The sequence below is a fragment of the Pholcus phalangioides genome, unplaced genomic scaffold, assembly GCF_987345545.1.
Source record: "Pholcus phalangioides strain wild (caught in Gottingen) unplaced genomic scaffold, Ppha-v1.0 ptg000004l_1, whole genome shotgun sequence".
NCBI lineage: Eukaryota > Metazoa > Arthropoda > Arachnida > Araneae > Pholcidae > Pholcus > Pholcus phalangioides.
Window position 1 is genome coordinate 4,522,657 of NW_028301597.1, and position 18,920 is coordinate 4,541,576.

At 36.3% G+C, this 18,920-nt stretch overlaps 1 protein-coding gene and 1 non-coding gene across 4 annotated transcripts in view; both read left to right on the forward strand.

Annotated features, from left to right (window-relative positions):
* Window positions 1-18,920, forward strand: part of LOC149086471 (calcitonin gene-related peptide type 1 receptor-like) — a 132,212-nt gene that overhangs the window by 53,898 nt on the left and 59,394 nt on the right. Inside the window, exon 2 of one of the 3 annotated variants that reach the window (XR_016196105.1) lies at window positions 9,201-9,334. The exons of 1 other annotated variant lie outside the window; for it this stretch is intronic. The gene's annotated coding sequence lies outside the window, so the exon portion shown is untranslated. Of the gene's footprint in view, window positions 1-9,198; window positions 9,335-18,920 lie in introns of those variants that run through there. One more of the 3 variants, XM_089255741.1, reaches the window with a different exon arrangement.
* Window positions 7,765-7,836, forward strand: TRNAA-UGC (transfer RNA alanine (anticodon UGC)). The gene has a single exon. It is a non-coding gene; the product is annotated as a tRNA-Ala (tRNA).

An 18,920-nucleotide genomic window follows, 5' to 3' on the forward strand; every position in this document is an offset into this window, starting at 1 on the left:
GGATGGTACTGGTACTACTGTATAGTGGGATGAGAGAGGCTTTGGGAATTATTTCAGGGAATTTTGCTCTTAATATGCATTAAAGCGCCCAGAGACAGCAGATTCATTAGTATCGCAGAGGTTGATGTTTTTACGTAATAATATTTTTCGACGCGTTGTTATTGCGTTTATCGGACATCAATCATCTGTTGATTAATTGGGCATTTATGGGAGAGATTATTTCCGTCACACGGATGTTTTCCGCGTCTGCCTAAAACAAACAGACGGGTGCTATTCCGTGAAATCTTGATCGCTTATTAATCTTATCTCCCAGCTATATACAACGTTTCAGTTCGTTTGATCACGTATCTGAGATATTGCTTCTGGAACAAATGCACTCATTCTAAACACAGCATACGTACGGAATAAATATTCAAATTCAACAAAAAATAAAAAAAACTCTACTCGGCAGCTGAAATAAAATATAGTGGGACTTAATATTAAGCTAAGGGTTTTAAATTATTTGAAAGAGAAACAAATATAATATTAAAGCAAATACAGCGCTTAAATGATTAAAGTCAATTTCAATTGACGTATTATTGCTGGGCGTCCCATCAATTCGTAAACAATTTAAAAATTCATACAAAAAATTTAAAATATAGGAAAACTTCGGTTAACGAAGGATTCGATTAATGAGCAAAAATTTTGAACAAATTTTAATTCGACTAACGAGTGATCGTTCGCATTACGAGCAAACATTTTGGGCTTTGTTTTCGGTGGTACGCTATTTTCTCCCGTACCCCCAACCTACGTCACCATTTCAGGGAACGTTCTGCTGGTAGTGACGTACAAGGAGTCACTGCTCACCTACGTCACAACCGATCCACGGTTGCTGCGCGGATTCTGCACGAGGGCTAATTAGACCGGGACCTAAAATTTATTGATGATTCTGAATGGCAGCCTTTTTTATATTCACTGTGAGGTTGGTGCGCTAACCCCTCGATGTGGGACTCCTTTTCTGTGGTCATGTTGCCGTTTCTGTTGTACTACTGTGTCAGGAAAGTTTCTGACAGGGACGAATCGGATGTCGAACTGGCGGCCCGCGTTGTGTATAAAAGGACTGAGCTATGTTACGTCGCCGCTTAGCTCGCTTGTGCTTCTTCTGTTACACCGCTAATTCTCAATGTAAATTTATATTCTGTCTGTGTAACATATCTTAAAGTAATCATGTTTAACTGTTAATTGTTACAATAAACCTATTAATTGCTTCCGCTGTGTCACCTGTCTTTCCATGGGTGTCTTAATCCATTAGTAAGATTAACATGTTTAATCCTGTCTGACATCGTCTATAAGGATCCGATTTGGGAGCACCTATCAACATGAGATACGTGGCCCCCATCGAGAACGAAAAAGTTTATTTAGTTTTACGCTATCAAAACTGAAGCGATGGTTTTTTCGCTTTCGCCCACACATGTACTGTGGAATCGTGGGTAATATTCTTCTCTACAGCGGGAGAGGAGTAAGCGTGCGTCACTGAAAAAAAAGTGAATGAGCGAAAAAAAAAGTGCGAGCGTGACTGTTTACGATACGAAACTATGTGTAGCATTGTAACCACGCGTATGTGCACTTACGCGAGGTTTTTTTTTTAATGAAGACAACTGTGGGTTTATTGCATTATTGAACGCGACTTTGAAGGGGCTAGCTCGTGAATAGGATCCACCAGATGGCAAGACTTTGACTTCAAGTAAAAGAGAATGCGTGTGTCCTTGGGAAAGACCGTGCGGTTTGTGGACAATGAGAACGTCATTTAAGAACTAGTTTAGGAACATGGCCGGGAGTTGACTACATACGAACTAATGGATCTGCGGTGCCGCCTACACAAATACCAACCGAGTAACGTCACAGACTATCCGCGCGTGTGTTAGTGTGCAATAGGAAAAAGAAACGGTCGATCGCGAGACGCGGAGTCGCATGAACGTCTGACGGCCTGATTGCCAAATATTCTACCGAAATATGTAAATACATATTCTATTTCAGAAATACGTTTTAAATTATAAAAGCCAATTCGCCTCCCTCAACGACGAGCCTCCGCAGATCCTTCATTGCGGGCAACAGCAATAGCTTATAGATGGGATCTTGTCTGAGGAGGAATCGCTATCTTCTCTCAAAGGATATTAGAGAGATGTGTAGAAATTGCTAATCTGTGAAACAACCAACCAAATCAAGCTGTAGAAGTGTGTGAGCAATGAATCTGGCCAACAATACAATGAAATTTCCCATTTCCGAAAAATTCTAGAAAGAAGGTAAAAACGTGCTATTGACAGGTTCTTTTTCAAAGTTGCACAAAAAGGATAAGTTTGTACACAACAACGAGTCCGTAAATCGTCCTAAAAACGATAGTCCTCCTCTCTCTCGTTCAGAATGAGCTAATTTGTAAACATTATTGTGTATGTTTACTTATGGCGTTATTGTGTTATTTTATTTCAAGATTGTTTTACAAGATTGTATCGCATTGCGTATTTGGGAGATTCCGACCGGTATATATATTAATCTCAAATATTTTCTAAATCAGAAGGTATTTTTTTATTTTCGCGTAACTGGTACTCAGTTTGAGTGGGTTTGATAAAATATGAGCGGGACCGCTTAAGAAATTGAAAGCCTATTCAAAATTCATTGAAACTTAACATTTATTACTTGGTTAAAAACATATTGCCAGTTATTCAATTAAAAACAAAAATTAACATAACCGACGTGACAGCGCTGCCGGCAGTGCGACCGACTAGATTGCAGGTCTGGGGGAAAAAAGAGCAATCAATGTGATCACAGCACGAGTACGTGTGTATTATGTATATATATACATTGAATATATCGACTCTTTCACCAAAAATATACTTCTGTAAAAATATAGTATCGGCTCGTCATAAATAAGCAGCGCCACAAGTATGTCATTATTGAGTTGTACTATTGATTGAATGCCGTTTTTATTAGTCATTTGTATGTGAATGAATTTGTAGAATGAATGATTGTGGAAATCCATCCGAGTTTCCATTATTTCCTATGGGGAAGTTTGAATCGATATAAAGTGATTCGGATAACGAGCACGTTCACAAAACGAATTAAGCCCAATAACCGAAGTTAGTCTATAAAAGGGGATCTATTTTTGGGAAATAAAGAAAACTAATTCAGATTTTGTCGATAGAGGGTGCTGCTGCACAAAACAATTCACAGAATGTTTCAGCAGAACCTTCCTTCAATTTCTTTCAACGTCCGAAACGTTCACAAAGCTTTGGCCGACGATTCGTGGCTGAGGTAAATCAACTTCACCTATAGTACTTTATCCACCAATGTCAACATCACGACGAAAACTTTAGGGGTTGTTCAAGTATTACGTCAGCAAAGTTTTAGCCATTTTTGACACCCCCTACCCCCTTGTCAGGAAAAATCAGCAAAATTCTGACTCCCTCCCTCTTCCGTCAGCAAAATTTCGTCGGCACTTCCCCTCATAACGCATATTGGTGGAATCAGAAGCGCATGCGGGAGGAGGACCATAGGGGGGCTCGTGCGCCCCCCCCCCCAGACGGAAATTTTTTTTTTTAATGAAAAATTTTTAAATTAAAATTTCGAAAGAAAATACGTTTATATGTTATTATAATCAATTTCTGTTAATTTCAAGGCTATTTGAAGGGTAAGAACTCAAAATTTCTATTCAGGAATTCATTGCGACCCACCCTTTAAGCGGTTAACCCTTGACCCGCAGACCAAATGTGGCCCTGAAAGTTATCCGATGTGGCTTGCCCCCTCCCCTCAAACTTAATTTTGTAAAAATGAACTAAGCGGCAAATTTACAAATCGCTTAAATGCTCCGTGGCACAATTCAAGAGCATTGAAGTGGCCCGTGACACATTTTCAGATCACTGAAGTAGGCCTCAAAGACCACTTCAACATCAAAAAATCACTTAAATAGCTCGCGACACAGTTCCAGCACACTTAAACGATCCGTGGCACATTTAGAGACCCTTGAGTGGCACAGTTTTAAAGCCCTTAAAACTGTGCGGCCCCCAGTGCGGTTCTACATCACTCAAGTTACCCGCGGAACATTCCCAGATTACTTAAGTGATCCGTGGCATAATTACGGATCACTTAAGTGATAAGTGGCACAGTTCCAGAGCACTTAATCGGCCCGGACACATTTCCAGAGCACTTGAATGATCCGTGAAACATTTAGAAATCACTAAAGTGCCTCTGTATCAATAGGGGGAATGTTAGTTCAGGTGCCCAATAACTATTAAAAGGTTTTTTCCGTTTTTTTGGCGCACCGAATAAGATTCCATTATGAATATTTCATATCGTCATAAAGGGCTGTTGATGACGTAAACATCATCCAAACCCCCCTCCCCCTTTGTCATCAAAAGTCAGCAAATCGGAAACCCCCTTCCCCCATCGATGCTGACGTAATACTTGAATGACCCTTATGTAAGCCTACTACTACTACTAAACCACACATGCACCTCGTCCATATTCCTCTGCGGAACCTCTAACGAATTGGGATATGCGGGGATATGCGTGTACGTGTAGTGAAACCTGACGTGAAGTTTGTTTCTGTGTAATTCTTGTTATATTTGAATGCTTGTCTGTTCTGTGTATGCTTATGTAAGCCTGAAAGAAAATGCAGAAACGAGATTTTTATCGCACAACCTGCATTTTATGACTCTGATTTTCATATTTCTAGTGACTTATTTTCGGGCAGTGCCCTCTATCGACAAAAATGCGAACTATTTTTATCGACTTTTTTTGACAACTTCTGTCCCGACACTTATTATTTTTTGGCTGATATGGTTTCATTTGACTGTTGATCATCATTTATTTAATTTTTTCATTTGGTACTTGAAATCTTTTCCAGCAATGGCCCAGGTCTTTGAGAGCACCTGCTTATATCTCTTCATTGAGACAGAGTGGCTCGCCATGCTCTGGTTAGAATAAGAAGGTACGTGAAATGGATTGAAATAACAAAACAAGAAAGGAATGGAAATGATTTGCCAAGTTGCAGTCAACTGATTACAGTCAAATTCATTAACTCACTTCTGACTACACGATTTCAACGAAATTTCCTTCGTAATTTATTTAAAAAAAAAAAATCGATTTCTTAATGATGTCATCCTAAGAATTGCATGATGTTCCAACACCATAAAGTTAGATTAAATCATGGTTGTGTGTGTGCCAACTTTTCTTTTGCGTTCGGTTGTTGAGTGGGGAAAAATACAACCCTTGTTGAAACACTGGAAAATTTTCCGTTCTCGCTGTAAAATATATATATATTTTTTTCATTTTTGCTTGTTTGCATAATAAAGTTTGTCAAACACATGAAAATTTGATGAAGTTCTTCTCACAAATTTCGATGCTTTCACTGAAAGCTTTCAGAAATGGTTGAGCTGAGTGCTTGTATGTCATGGGAGAAACAAAGTAAATAAACCGTTTAAAAATTGTACGACGGAAAATAGCTCGAAGATGTCAGGCTTCATCGCCAATCCTGTTTCTTTCAATTTTTTTTTATTATTGAATTTATTGCTATCGTGAATTTTGCTGAATGAATTACCAGGCTTTGTTTTGAACGCGATGAAAAATTCTGTATTTAATCAAGTAAGTGTGATAAATATATATCGATACACATAAAAAATTGTGCCCGGTATTTTACTGTAGCCATTCTGTGTGTTTCATGTGAATTTCTCGATTTTCTTTCGATAATTTGAATTTTTTAATCTTATCTGCGAGAGTTCGATAAAAAATACGACTTTTTAATGGTTACGCCTTCTGCTCAACTTGCCCTTAATTTTATCTTTCAAATGAATAGTAATGATACCAGTAAAGTAGTCACTCAATATGCCAACATCATTTGCTGTGGCGGTGTGACTAAATAAGCCTCTTCGTGCGATTTCAATCATTAAAACAAGAAAAATAACCCTCATTAAACCTATTTTGCTTATCGCACCATTTTCCGTGAAGGAGTAAAAACCCAATTAAATACAACTAATAAATTATTTTTCCCTCCTAGAGATAGTGTGGGGGCAGAGAATTAATTTAATTCTGGATTAATTAGCTCTACTAATGCCTTGAGATTTATATTTTCATTGCTCAGTACTTTTTTTATGCTCTGTAAAGTAAATGGGAAGAGACGGTGCCAGTGATTAATCACAAATTCAGTTTTTAACGAATTAAGCATACAAATTTAAAAAGAATTTAAACAAAATTTAAAAGAATTTAAAAAAAATCTCGTGTCTATAATCTAGAATTTAATTTCCAAAAAAAAAAGAAAAAAGACAGAACTTACCATAACTTTTTTTTTGTATTTCGATGTTGTGAGAAATCTGAAACCGAACAATTTCTTGGTGTTTTGGTGCCAATTCCCCACTCTTCAAATGATAGGCTGTTACACAATATTCATCACTTCAATTTTAGTCCAATCTTATAAACTTTTAATCGTTTTTTTTTTCTCATTTTCATGCTCGTTCATTCATGTTAGAGATGTGCTTTTATTATTATCAGGGCCAGAAATTGATGACATTTGCATGTTTTCGCACTGTTTTACTTTAAAGGTATTTTTCAATGTTTTATTTAGCGTTTCTAAAAAATAAAATTACACTTTTTTTTTTCAAAAAAAAATGAATTGTACAAACATATTAACCATCGGATAATTATGAAAAACCAGGCTATATTTCTTTAAAGATGCATTAGTTTCATCACTTTATTTGCATCTTTCTTTATAGATAACAGGCAATATACTAGTAATTCATAGTTAATTTAGTAAAAATTCCAAGAGTTATCTACTTTACGAAACATTAAATTAATTCAAGAAATTCTAATTCTATTGAACGCGAAGAAGTTTTTTCATTATTCAGAAGGACTCATTGGGAACATGAGAAATAATTTCATATACTACAAGCATAACCGCCACAGGAGGGGGTCTGACAGGGTTCCAACCCTGGGGCCCAGGATGATTCTCATTTTTTGTTTTTGTTTTCACGCTATAAATCTAATACAAAATCAATTATAAAATTCATTTTCTGTGTGTGTGTGTGTGTTCTATATACAAATCTATAATTTTAGATCTATCGTCACTATATAAATTTTGGCATATATACCAAATGAGACCCGACTTGAACGATAGGTTAAGTTCGTCAGAGCTGGGCCAATGCACGAAATGGGCAAAAAACTTGTCGGACAACAATGGTTCCGGGCCTCAACAATCACTTTCGGAATGTTTACTTTGGTAACCGTGGTTCCCTAACATTGCGTTTCAGACATGCATTTGCCTTTACAATGGTTTGTTACTTCTTTAATGCTGCCAGTATATTTACAATAATTTATACGACATGAATGTCGCTCTCCACTTGTTAATACAAGATATACGGAAGACTGGATGTTGTGAAGATATTTATTATTTCAGATGTTTATTTTTTAAGGAAGGAAAAAACTCATCTCTGCCTCTACCGGGAGTCGAACCCGGGTCCCTCGATTGCCGGACGAGTGCTCTGACCACTAAGCTACAGAGGAGATAGAGATTTTCCTTAAAATTTTCCTTCCTTAAAAAATAAACATCTGAAATAATAAATATCTTCACAACATCCAGTCTTCCGTATATCTTGTATTAACAAGTGGAGAGCGACATTCATGTCATATATATAGCCCTCTGGTGGCTCGTCGTCCATGAGCTATTAGCTGATCGGTTTCACCGTCCATTGCACGGTTCCGTTCGGCATATATACGCTCTAGCGAAGGAAAATCTCTATCTCCTCTGTAGCTTAGTGGTCAGAGCACTCGTCCTGCAATCGAGGGACCCGGGTTCGACTCCCGGTAGAGGCAGAGATGAGTTTTTTCCTTCCTTAAAAAATAAACATCTGAAATAATAAATATCTTCACAACATCCAGTCTTCCGTATATCTTGTAATAATTTATACGTTTACAATGATCTGCCACTTTTTCAATAGTCGTCAGAATCATCACTTTGAGGGACAGGTAAAGGATGATCCCCATAGAAATTAGTGTTAAAATTACCGATTTTACTGTTGAAATGCGGAAATTTAATGGGGTTTCCGCCATATCAATAATTTTAAACATTGAATTCAATTCTCGATTTTTTAAATATTGAGTTCGCTAAGAGGTACGAGAAGCCCAGAAAATTAAATATGAAGTAATTTGCCGGACCTATTTTCAGTTGGATATTCATGCAATAACATTAATTTCAACTTTTTATTTATATCCCCTAAAGCATGAAAATTAATGTCTCCGTAATATTCAACTGCACAAATTCATATAAGTTTAGGAACACACACACACACGCACGCGCGCACGCACATCAAAAAACAAAAAACTATTCATTTCTACGCTTCTTTAATCTAGATATATTTCTTCCATGATTCGCGCAGGAAGTCGCCATATTGGTTAACTTGGACAGGGTTTGAATGTCCCTCAAAGAAAATATGTCCCCATCCAAAAAGCTTCATTGAAGAAAACCCGGGCAGTACCGGGTATCATAGCTAGTTCACTATATTGAAGGAGCCCTTTAACCCTTTATTCGGCAGTGCTGCTCTCAAAAGCAACATAGTTTTTCTTATATTTTTCAAGTAAAGGTGTTTTATATTTTGATCACGTTTCAGCATTGAAGCTTCTAAGCAAATCCTAAACATTCGATGTTTACTTGCAAGCTGTTCATAAAGTTTCTATAATTACAAGCAGAATGTCTCAAAGATACACGTCTCCTATTTCTGGAAGAGCCAAACAAGAATGATTTTCCACCCTTGCATTTTGGACGGAAATACCATGGGTGGAGGAGACATATTGCTGCGCATTCTTTAGAAATGATAGGAATGCAAGTTGTTAAACAATAAATGTCATTTTTATATCATTCAAATCAATACAAATCATGATATAAATGCAGATTTTTCCCTGAAATGCAACATTCCATATTTTTTAAAATATTGACAATAATTTTTAATTTTTTTTCTCGTGATGTAATAGCAGTCCGGGTACCTTATTTTCTCTCAGAAACGTTCTCCTCTGAATGTTTCAATACATGCCAATTAAAGGGTTAAAAGTCTGGCCTAAGGGCACCGCTGTAGGATTCGGCGACCACGACTACTGTGAAAATTTTCAAATCTTTAAATTCATGTTAAATGATTTTGATACGTGTGATGCTGTTTTTAAGATTTCTCACGCTTTGTTTGCAGAGTGGAATATTGAAGATCAGATGGCGTATAGCATCGTGATTACCACCATTTTATCCTTACAGTAAAAGAAGGCATGGAGCTTAGTGATGTTATCGATAAAGTCAGTGAAGCTGTTCACGCAAAATAAATTTGTGGTAGGACATTTTTTTTTCAATTTTCAGGGTATTTTTTCGAGATTCTAGACCATTTCTTTATGGTGATTTCTTATGTCAACAACATCCAGGTTTTGACTATTATTGAACTGAATAGTTTGACAAGAAACCGTCCGAGAATTTACTATCAAACATCTCCGCTTGTGTTACTGATGGCACCCTCTGATTGATGACGAGACGGTTTTCACTTTTCAAGTTATCCAACGGACGTCATCGTTACTATTATTTCTTATTTTTTATTTGGCCGTCTTTGAATTTTAAAGCTAGCGGAAATAAGTGAATTTGAATGTTCTTTCTTTGTGAGAAGATAAAGAGAATCCCCATTTCATAGAAAACTAAGTTTTTTTTACGTGAAAATTAATCTCATTGCAAACAAAGTAAAAAAATATACTGTTTGTGGGTGAGTAATGAGATTCCGATCGTCGTGAAAAAGGACAAACTCGGGATGCTGCTCTAAAATTAAATTCTGTTATTTTGAGAAAAATAAACCACTTGACATTGGAACTTTTGAATTACTGTACTTAGATATTTTACATACAGATACACAAAATTTGCAAATGCCACGCTGTCTCGGTCATCATTTGTTGATCACGTGACCTGGTTCCGTGTATATCTCGGGGTTTTCGGAATGTATCGTGAGTCAGTGGCGACTCGTGGTCGGATATTTTTGGGGGCGCAGATTTCCAAAAACATACCACCATCTATCGATAATGATATGTAGTCAAGTACATGCAGGGCCGTAACTAGGATTTTTGCCACCCTCACCAATTTAAAATTTGATAATTTTATATAATGATGTTCTTTGTTTCCCCTAAAACTTGCCCCCCCCCCCTACATTTTTCCGCCCGCGGCAATCGCCTTCTTTGCCCCTCCTCCAGTTCCGTCCCCGGAACACGTACTATTTACAATTAGTAAAGTATTGCACTGCATTGAAAACTTTTATTTTTGTTTATCAAATTATTTTTCACATTATTTGTATAACTATGCACTACAAAAATAATAATGTTTTATTAACGCAACATTTACGTAAAAAAGTTTGCGCAGTGAGCTTAAACGATGTCTTAGCAACGTTTAAAATCATCATTTAAGTTTAGCAGTTGCCATCGGCAATGGTTTTTGCAAATTGTGTGAAAATGCATACACTTCTTCAAATATTAGGGGTCCGCACCCAGCCAAAATTTGGGTCCGTTTTCCGGACCCTTCACAAAGTTCTGGATCTAAAAAACGGAACTTCACAAAATTCTGGACCCTTTTGACAAAAATAACGTTACTGTACATATGTATTAACAAATTTCTGTTATCCGGCTATTCAGTTATCCGTCACAGCCCTGGCCCGGACGGTGATGGTTCATCGAAGTTTCACTCTATATTCTAACTTAGAAGATACAACAGATTTAAAAGGCAGTAGATTTAAAAGAAAGTAGATGGCAGCATGAGTATCCCCGGCGCTTTTTTTTTTTTGAGCCCAAAATGAGCATAATAACCTGTATACTATAACCATCTCCCTTTCTCCCTCCTCTGGTTTTTTTTTACTATCAAAGGGTATCTCATACGGCGCGCGACGGAAAGCGGTCAAAGAGGAAAGAATACAGAGCTCTCTCTATGGAAATTTCATTAAATTCATTTTAAAAATTAAAAAAAAAAGAAACTCAATGGTATTAAATTGATATCAAATCGATTTAAAGAAGAAATCCATTTAAGAATTAGAATAATGACGTAATTACCTTTCAAGGGGGCACGCGCCTACGCACCTCCTTCACGAACCGCCCCCGTCGTGAATATAAAAACAGTCATAACCTTCAGATGACCATGAATGAGATTTGAAACAGCAAAAACAATACTAAGAATCATGAAAAAATTATAAAATTGGATGGAAGAATACTCGGCTAAGTTAAGTATCTTTCTTATATTACCAGGATCATCGATACGTTTAAACATACTTTGAAGTGAAACTTCTTTAGGCGGGAATTTTCCGATTCACGTCCGAAAAAGCTAAACGGATCAACAGAAATAACGTAAACTTTTCTTTCCTTTAAAAATAGTTGCCTGAACCATTCCCTCCCCCCCCCCGTGACGTCGCTGGAATCGTAGAACGTTCCCTTAAACAATCTAGAAGTTTCACTTTCTGTCGTGAGATTCTCACGCCGATTTTTCTTTTTAACCTGGAAGAGTTAAGCCCTGGCTCGAAGGATTGTGTTTTGAGTTGAAAATATGGTGAATATGAACTTTGGGGGACTTTCATCAGAGGGCAGCAGTGAGAAGAAAGGGAGTAGTGTTAAAAAGTTAAACTTTATGTGTTTTTAAGATACCCCCCCACCCCCACTGAGAAGAAAGTGCCTCCACGAAAAATATGATTTATTACATAAAATTTAGCAATAAAATTCTAAAAAAAAAATTGTACGAGAATATAAATACACCCTGCATCATCTTGGCTGAAAAAAAAAATTGAATTAATTATTTCTTTATTTATGAAGCTCAAAACTTTGACAAAAAATTCGAAGATAAATAAAGATTTGCTGACATTTTTTTTAGTATCAAAAATGAAAAAACATCTTGAAAATTCCAAAAAAGCGAATGCTCGGGTCTGAAAGGGTTATTATACGTATTTTTCACGTACTGTATGTCTTTTTCTTGTGTTCTTCAAATAAACAATTAAATTTATTCGAATATTGATAATTTAAGAGTATTTCATCAAGATACTGTATTTGATAAAGGTCAGGTACATAAGCTGCTATGGAAATACCCTCAACGTTACCGAGATTTCAATGGCCCTTGTTTTAAAGGGAAAAAATATAAACTATTAAGTTGTTCAATATTGGATCAAATTTATATAAAAAGCATATATCATTCAAGATATACGGAAGACTGGATGTTGTGAAGATATTTATTATTTGAGATGTTAATTTTTTAAGGAAGGAAAAAACTCATCTCTGCCTCTACCGGGAGTCGAACCCGGTTCCCTCGATTGCCGGACGAGTTTTTTTCCTTCCTTAAAAAATTAACATCTCAAATAATAAATATCTTCACAACATCCAGTCTTCCGTATATCTTGTATTAACAAGTGGAGAGCGACATTCATGTCATATATATCATTCAGTTGCACTGGAAATTTACAGTTCCATATCAATAATGACTATTGATCATGTTAACAAACTTAACTAATCATGTTGACAGTGCTATTGATATAAAAATCGTAGTGTTTTAAATTGCAAAAACACTTTGTTAACATGAGCAATAGTCATTATTGATATGGAACTGGAAATTTCCAGTGCAACTGAATGATATATGATTTTTAAAATTATTTTATTTTTTAAATTTTGCTACTTAAATTTTTTCCCGTTGTAAGTCCGTCTAGTTGTCAAGTAGTATAAAACAGAGCATTTATAAAAAAAAAATAATAGGATCCTATTTCTTTAGTAGGGGGTATGGTATTGTACTGTTTCTAGTCGGAGGTAAAACTTCTAGCAAATGAAAATATAAAAGCTAAAGTATGAACTAATTAAAAGAGCAAGAGGGATTTTTCCTCAGAGTTAGTCAATTATCTGTCTCCAATTAGTTTGTAATACGGAATGCGTGCTATTTCTTAGTATCTTTCTCATGCTATTTATCTAATAATAATTATTTAGAGGGGGGGGGGCACCGCTTATTTGAGCCACAAGTAAAACTTCCATGGCATTTCTGAGAATATACAGCTGTTGTATAAGATCGATCTTCCCTAAAATATTTACTCGATTGCAGAGAAAGGGAGGACATCTTAACAATGCAACCAATACTTAGACAATATGAATTGTTCAAATGCCAGCTTCAAAAACTAATTATATACTCCTACCAGTAATTAGAAATACAAATCTTTTGGGAATGAACATCAAAATGTTCAGAATTCCCCAGCTGCTTTCGAAAAGTTTGATCTAAGTACGGTATTTAATGCAAGTGGTTATCACAGATTTAGTGAAAACTGACTAATTATAAAGAGATATTGATTTTTTTTTTTGTGGAAATTTTTCATCTCTCTCTGTCGCTACCGGGACACAAACCCGGATCCCCCGATTGCTGGTCGAGTGCTCTACCAGTTAAGCTATAGTGACGAATAGAATATTTAACCTTTGGAGCGGATATAAAGGTATATGCTGAATGGTACCATGCAATGGCCGGAAACGGCAATTGGCTAATAATGGCTCGTAAATGACATCAGGCCACCATATGGTGACATATATTTTGAGGAAAATGTAGGCTACTCTCCGGTAGATGTTCCGGTAGCTGCAGAAATGAAAAATCGCCAAAAATCAGTACCTCTACATAGTTAGCCAGTTTTTCAGTACATCTTTCTCAAAAAAAAAAAATTATAAATTTGCAATTGAAAGTACTGTATAGTTGAATATAATCGTGAGAAACTGTTTTTGAAGCTTGAATTTGTATAAACTTAACATACTTTAAAACTGTTCACATTGTTGCTATACCATAATTGCTTTTTTTGTTTGTTACCGTAGTTTGCAATTTGTCTGCTGCATTAGGTAGAATTTTATAGCAATCGATATCATCAACTTACAAGTTGTCTACTTTTATCGTTATCCAATATTCTCGAAAATCGTTATTCTTTGAGGAAACTTATTAAGTACAAGTATTTTACTTATTAGGTAACTATTTTTACTTTATTTTCTATTTATACAATAAAGGTTTCAAAAGGTGTCATACATCATCCTAAAAACCATTTGAGCAAGAAAAGTTACTTCTGAAAAAGTTATTTAGGTTCTCATACAGTCCTCGGGTCCCATAAGGTGACTATATTCGTAGAAAAGGGGGATTTTATGAATTTAAACATTTTCCTTATCTGAAAACGCATCATTCTAGCCAAGCTTGAAGTAGTCGTATCAAACCAGTGATTCCAACTATTATTCAGATTGGATGGCAACACCGACATGGTCAACACCGTGTTTCATGGTCACACGCATGTTTTTTATGCTCCTTGATACATCTCCGCTAAATTTTCATTCGGTTTTAATTCTCGAAAGCAATGGAAGGTTTGTGGGAGGAACCTCTATCAGTCACCAAACTCCCATTGGCTTCCATTTGCAAGTCTCGGAAAAACTTGCAGCGATCACCGTCGGAATCCGATCTTCAGAGTAAGCGCCTAAAGGGATTATCGCAAACTTCAACTGAATCCAGAGGTGGAGTAGCTATCATGAATTTAATTGCTGCTCGAATTGAGGTCTCTTGTTCAGGAGAAAGGAGCGGCAATTCGCAATATGAGTGACAAAGTGGACCGGTTTGAATCGTGTTTGTTAGAAATAAATGGAATGCTTGCCACCCCCCGCGGCTCAAGACAGGCAAAAGTTGATAGAGGAGTTTGATGTGTTAAAATCTGAAGTCTGTGATCTGAAAAACCGCTTTGATGCTGTTGAAAATTACTCGCGGAAAAGTAATCTAATTATACATGGCCTATACAGGGGATATCGAATCAAACAGTTCTACTGACCAATGTATTTTAGCATTTAAAGATTTTATCGATAAGGATTTGTTGATCAACAATTCTAAATTAATTTTTATCGATATTGCACATCTCGTGGAAGCGATCGAACCCGCATTCCAATTATTGTGAAATTGATCTCTCGAGAGGTCAAAAATCGCATTTTTCAAAGATTTCTTGAAAAGTGGAAAAACCGATCTCCAGGTGTCAACAGTGCTCAAGAAGTATCCGTGACCGAGGACTATTGTTTTAACACTAGAGAGATTAGTCGTCGTTATCTCATCCAAGCAATGAGAGCCGCAAATCAAGATGGATAGAGTGTTCACCTCAAAACGGATACTTTACGGATAGACAATATTTGGTACACATATGATCTGAGTTCGAAGTATATCGTTGAACTGGAAAAACATACCGCCCGAGCCGATAAGATGTCATGAGAATTATCGGAACTCGCGATCATCTGCATCTCAAAATGTCCGAACTTCTGATATGAACTTTTGGACTCTCTTGTTTTGAAATATTTGTAGTCTTTCGTCTAAACTAAGCGATAAAGAATTCATCTCCCGCCTGGTCAAGTATGATATATTCACTTTTTCCGAAACATGGATGTATAAAAATTTCTCTCACCCAAGTGCTGGAATAATTATAACCTAATTACGGTAGAGGGAGTGAAGTCGAGATGTGGTCGACCCTACTGAGGCCTGTTAATGGCTATAAAAATATCTAGGTACCCCGGGGATTTTATTTAAAAAAGAATTTTCAATATTTGTTAAGTTAGATAACACCCCTCTTTTGCTCAATCGTGGCCAGTTGGTCTGCTGTATATTCCACCATACAGCTCAAATAATGATTCGCTTACTGAATCATTGTTAGTCTGTGGAAAATCTCTCATATATAGGTACTGATTTTCTTGTGGGTGGTGACCTGAATGCACGCTGCTGATCCCAGATATTTTGATGCTCAACCGGAGATCATCCTTATAGTTGTCAAAGTTTGGATAGTGTAATTAATAAACGTTGAAAAATTTTAATTAATAGATGCATTCAAAATAACTGGCTACTTTTTAATGGTAATTTCCACAGTGATAAGGAAGGCAAATTCACTTACTCGTCCGCAAATGGAGCGGCATTGTTGATTATATATTCTCACCTGAAGTATTTGTGCAATCAGAAATTAATGATTTAAAAGTACTAAATTGGACCAAATCCGACCATTTCCTAATACAAGTGAGTTTTTTGCAGTGCAACAACGACATGAATCCTCAATTCCCGGTGACGATCTCTAGAAAATATCGTTGGATCCCTGAGAGGGCACCTTAATTTAAATCTAAATTGGATTCACACCGGAATAATTTTTTGCAACTGGAGGACTCGAGCAACGGCTTATACAATAATTAAAATTTTCAAGGAAGCTGCATTTAAGTATGATCTATTTGTTAAAAAGATTCGATCTCCCAATTTTCAGCGAGCAAAATGGTTTGATAAAGATTGTGTCTTGGCTAAGCGTGCACTTCGTAAAGGGACACGCAATTTTCGCAAAAGTCAGGACTTTCGGGTGCTTTTTAGGGCTAAAAAACGGCACAATAATAATTAAAACTCAAAAAGACCGCTTTTTTCAAAAACTTGAGGGATAAAATATCTCTTACTAATGGCAAGGACTTTTTTGGGACTCTATAAATATATTTCGGAAAAACAAAGCCCCTGCTACAAATATTACGGTAGAGGAATGGTTTAACTACTTTAGATCGGTTTTTTTCAAAAGAAGCTATTTCAATTACACGATTCCCTACCTCAATTACAGCTCACCAAAATGATTCACTTCTAGATTCAGATATATCGATCGCAGAGATGAGTACTTCACTTAATATTTTGTCTACTGTCCAATAGCATGGAGCGAGGTGAGATTGTGGTTCCTGATTTTTAAAAAGGGTGACAGAAACCTTCCGATTAACTATAGACCGGTGTGTTTCTTAAATTCTATAGAACGTATTTTTTCCTTCATATTGGCCAAGAGACCTGGAACTATGGTCTGATCGCAGCAATATCTGGCCGGAAAATCAATGTGCATTTCGGAGGGGAAGAGGGACCATATATATATATATCTTCACTTTAAACTCCCTTATCCAGTTGCACACATGCCAGAAAAAAGGTAAACTCTACATATGTTTTGTTCACCTATCTCAGGCATTTGACTCCATGGATCGTTCATTATTGTGGAGTAAACTATTCATTTGGCGCAAGCTCCGGGTTTTTGATAATCTTTTGTTTTTTTGTCAATGCCAAAGCTAAAATAAGAACAGATAAAGGTCTTACAAACTCAATTGATATAACAAACGGTGTTTTGCAGGGAGATCCGTACTCTCTCCTCATTTTTGATCTTTTCATAGCAGATCCCGATACTATCTTTAATTTCAGGGTCTCAGGTCTCTCAATTGATCATAAAAATGAAATGCATAGTCTACTTTACGCGGATGATATTGCGTTATTGGCAAAAAATGCTGCATCTCTTCAGAAAAAAAATCAACTTACTTGCGCTGTACTTTAAGAAATTGAATTTACGTGCGAACTTGAACAAAACGAAAATAATGACTTTCTGGAGGGGCGGTAAGCTGGCTTGTGGTGACAAATTTAAGTGGCAAAATGAAGATCTAGAAATCATAAGTGAGTACAACTATTTAGGTATCATTTTTTCCTCTTCGGGTGTTTTCCGAAAAAATACTAATCGTGTTGTGGCTAAAGACAAAATCTCTGCAGGTGGAGTTATTCGGATTCTCAGTGGGACACGTAACTCATCTGTTACCGCAGCATTAAAACTGTTTGACTTTCTGTCAAAGTCCATTATAAGTCATGCTGCACCAATTTGGTCACTAGGCCATTGGTTCCGTATTGAAAACGCTCAAGATTTTTTTCTTCACAAATTATTTACTACGTCCAGATATTGCCCTGGTTATATACTTTGACTGGAATCCACCAGACGTCCAATATCTGTGACTCTTCCAAACAATACATCTTTTCCTTGTACAAAATCTTAAGCTTCCAGATAACAGACTCCCCAAAATTTGTTACAATGCCCTGTTGAAACGCCCGCCCCCCACTGAATAACAGCCGTAATTGGGTCTCTAATATTTTCAGTTTGCTCCGTATAACTGGGCTCCCATTCGTTTTGGGACCTTGAAGTGGCACCGGCTGCGCTCAGAAAACATTTTACCACGGTCATTTCAAGATGCGTAGACCTAACAATGCAACACGATCTTTTATCAATTCATAGGTCAACAAGATATGCTTACCACGAGATTTTTTCCAATCTCACATCTGAAAATTATCTGCTTTTTAACATACCTTTGTCACGGAAACGCCTGATTTTTCAAATTAGAACAGGTAGTGGTTTCTTGCGTTTGCCTAGTGGATATGCCATATTAAATCCTGACCAGAATTGCCATAATTGCAGCAGTAATTTCAATAATTTTTTCGACTGCCCACTATTTAATCTACAAAGAAGCGTACTTCTAAAACAATGTATTTTCCGCAATCGCACTAGACAAAATTTCATTTTCAAATATCGAACTTATCCGAAGATCAAATTGGAAAACTGTTTTATTTTTTTCATGATGTAATTTTTTTGAATTTTTTTATATTGATGGTCGATTTTTTTTAAATTATTATGTGAGTTGCTTATGTGCCTTATTATGAGTTGCTTATTATTATATTAATGAATCGTGGTTTTCTTTTTTAATTGTATGCCATCCTTGTATGGATCTGCCCCATATGCAAATAAAGATTTATTATTATTATTATTTAGATATGATTTAGTGACATATTCTCATTATCAGTTGTAGGGCGCTGCTAACGAACAAAATGAATCACCCAAAATCTGTGTTGCAGTAATGATCTTGCGTATGGCTTTATTTCTTTAGTATCTCAGTCTGTTTTGGTAGTAAAAGAATGTATTTATTTATTTTTTAACATGTCAGTGCAAAAAGAGTTTTTACTCTCTCTCTAAATGCTATATAACTCATAAGGCCCATACACACTCAGTGGCCATTTTTCCAGAGAGAGAGAATTCAATAAAATCTAACCCATATTCTTTCTTACATTATGTTTTCGA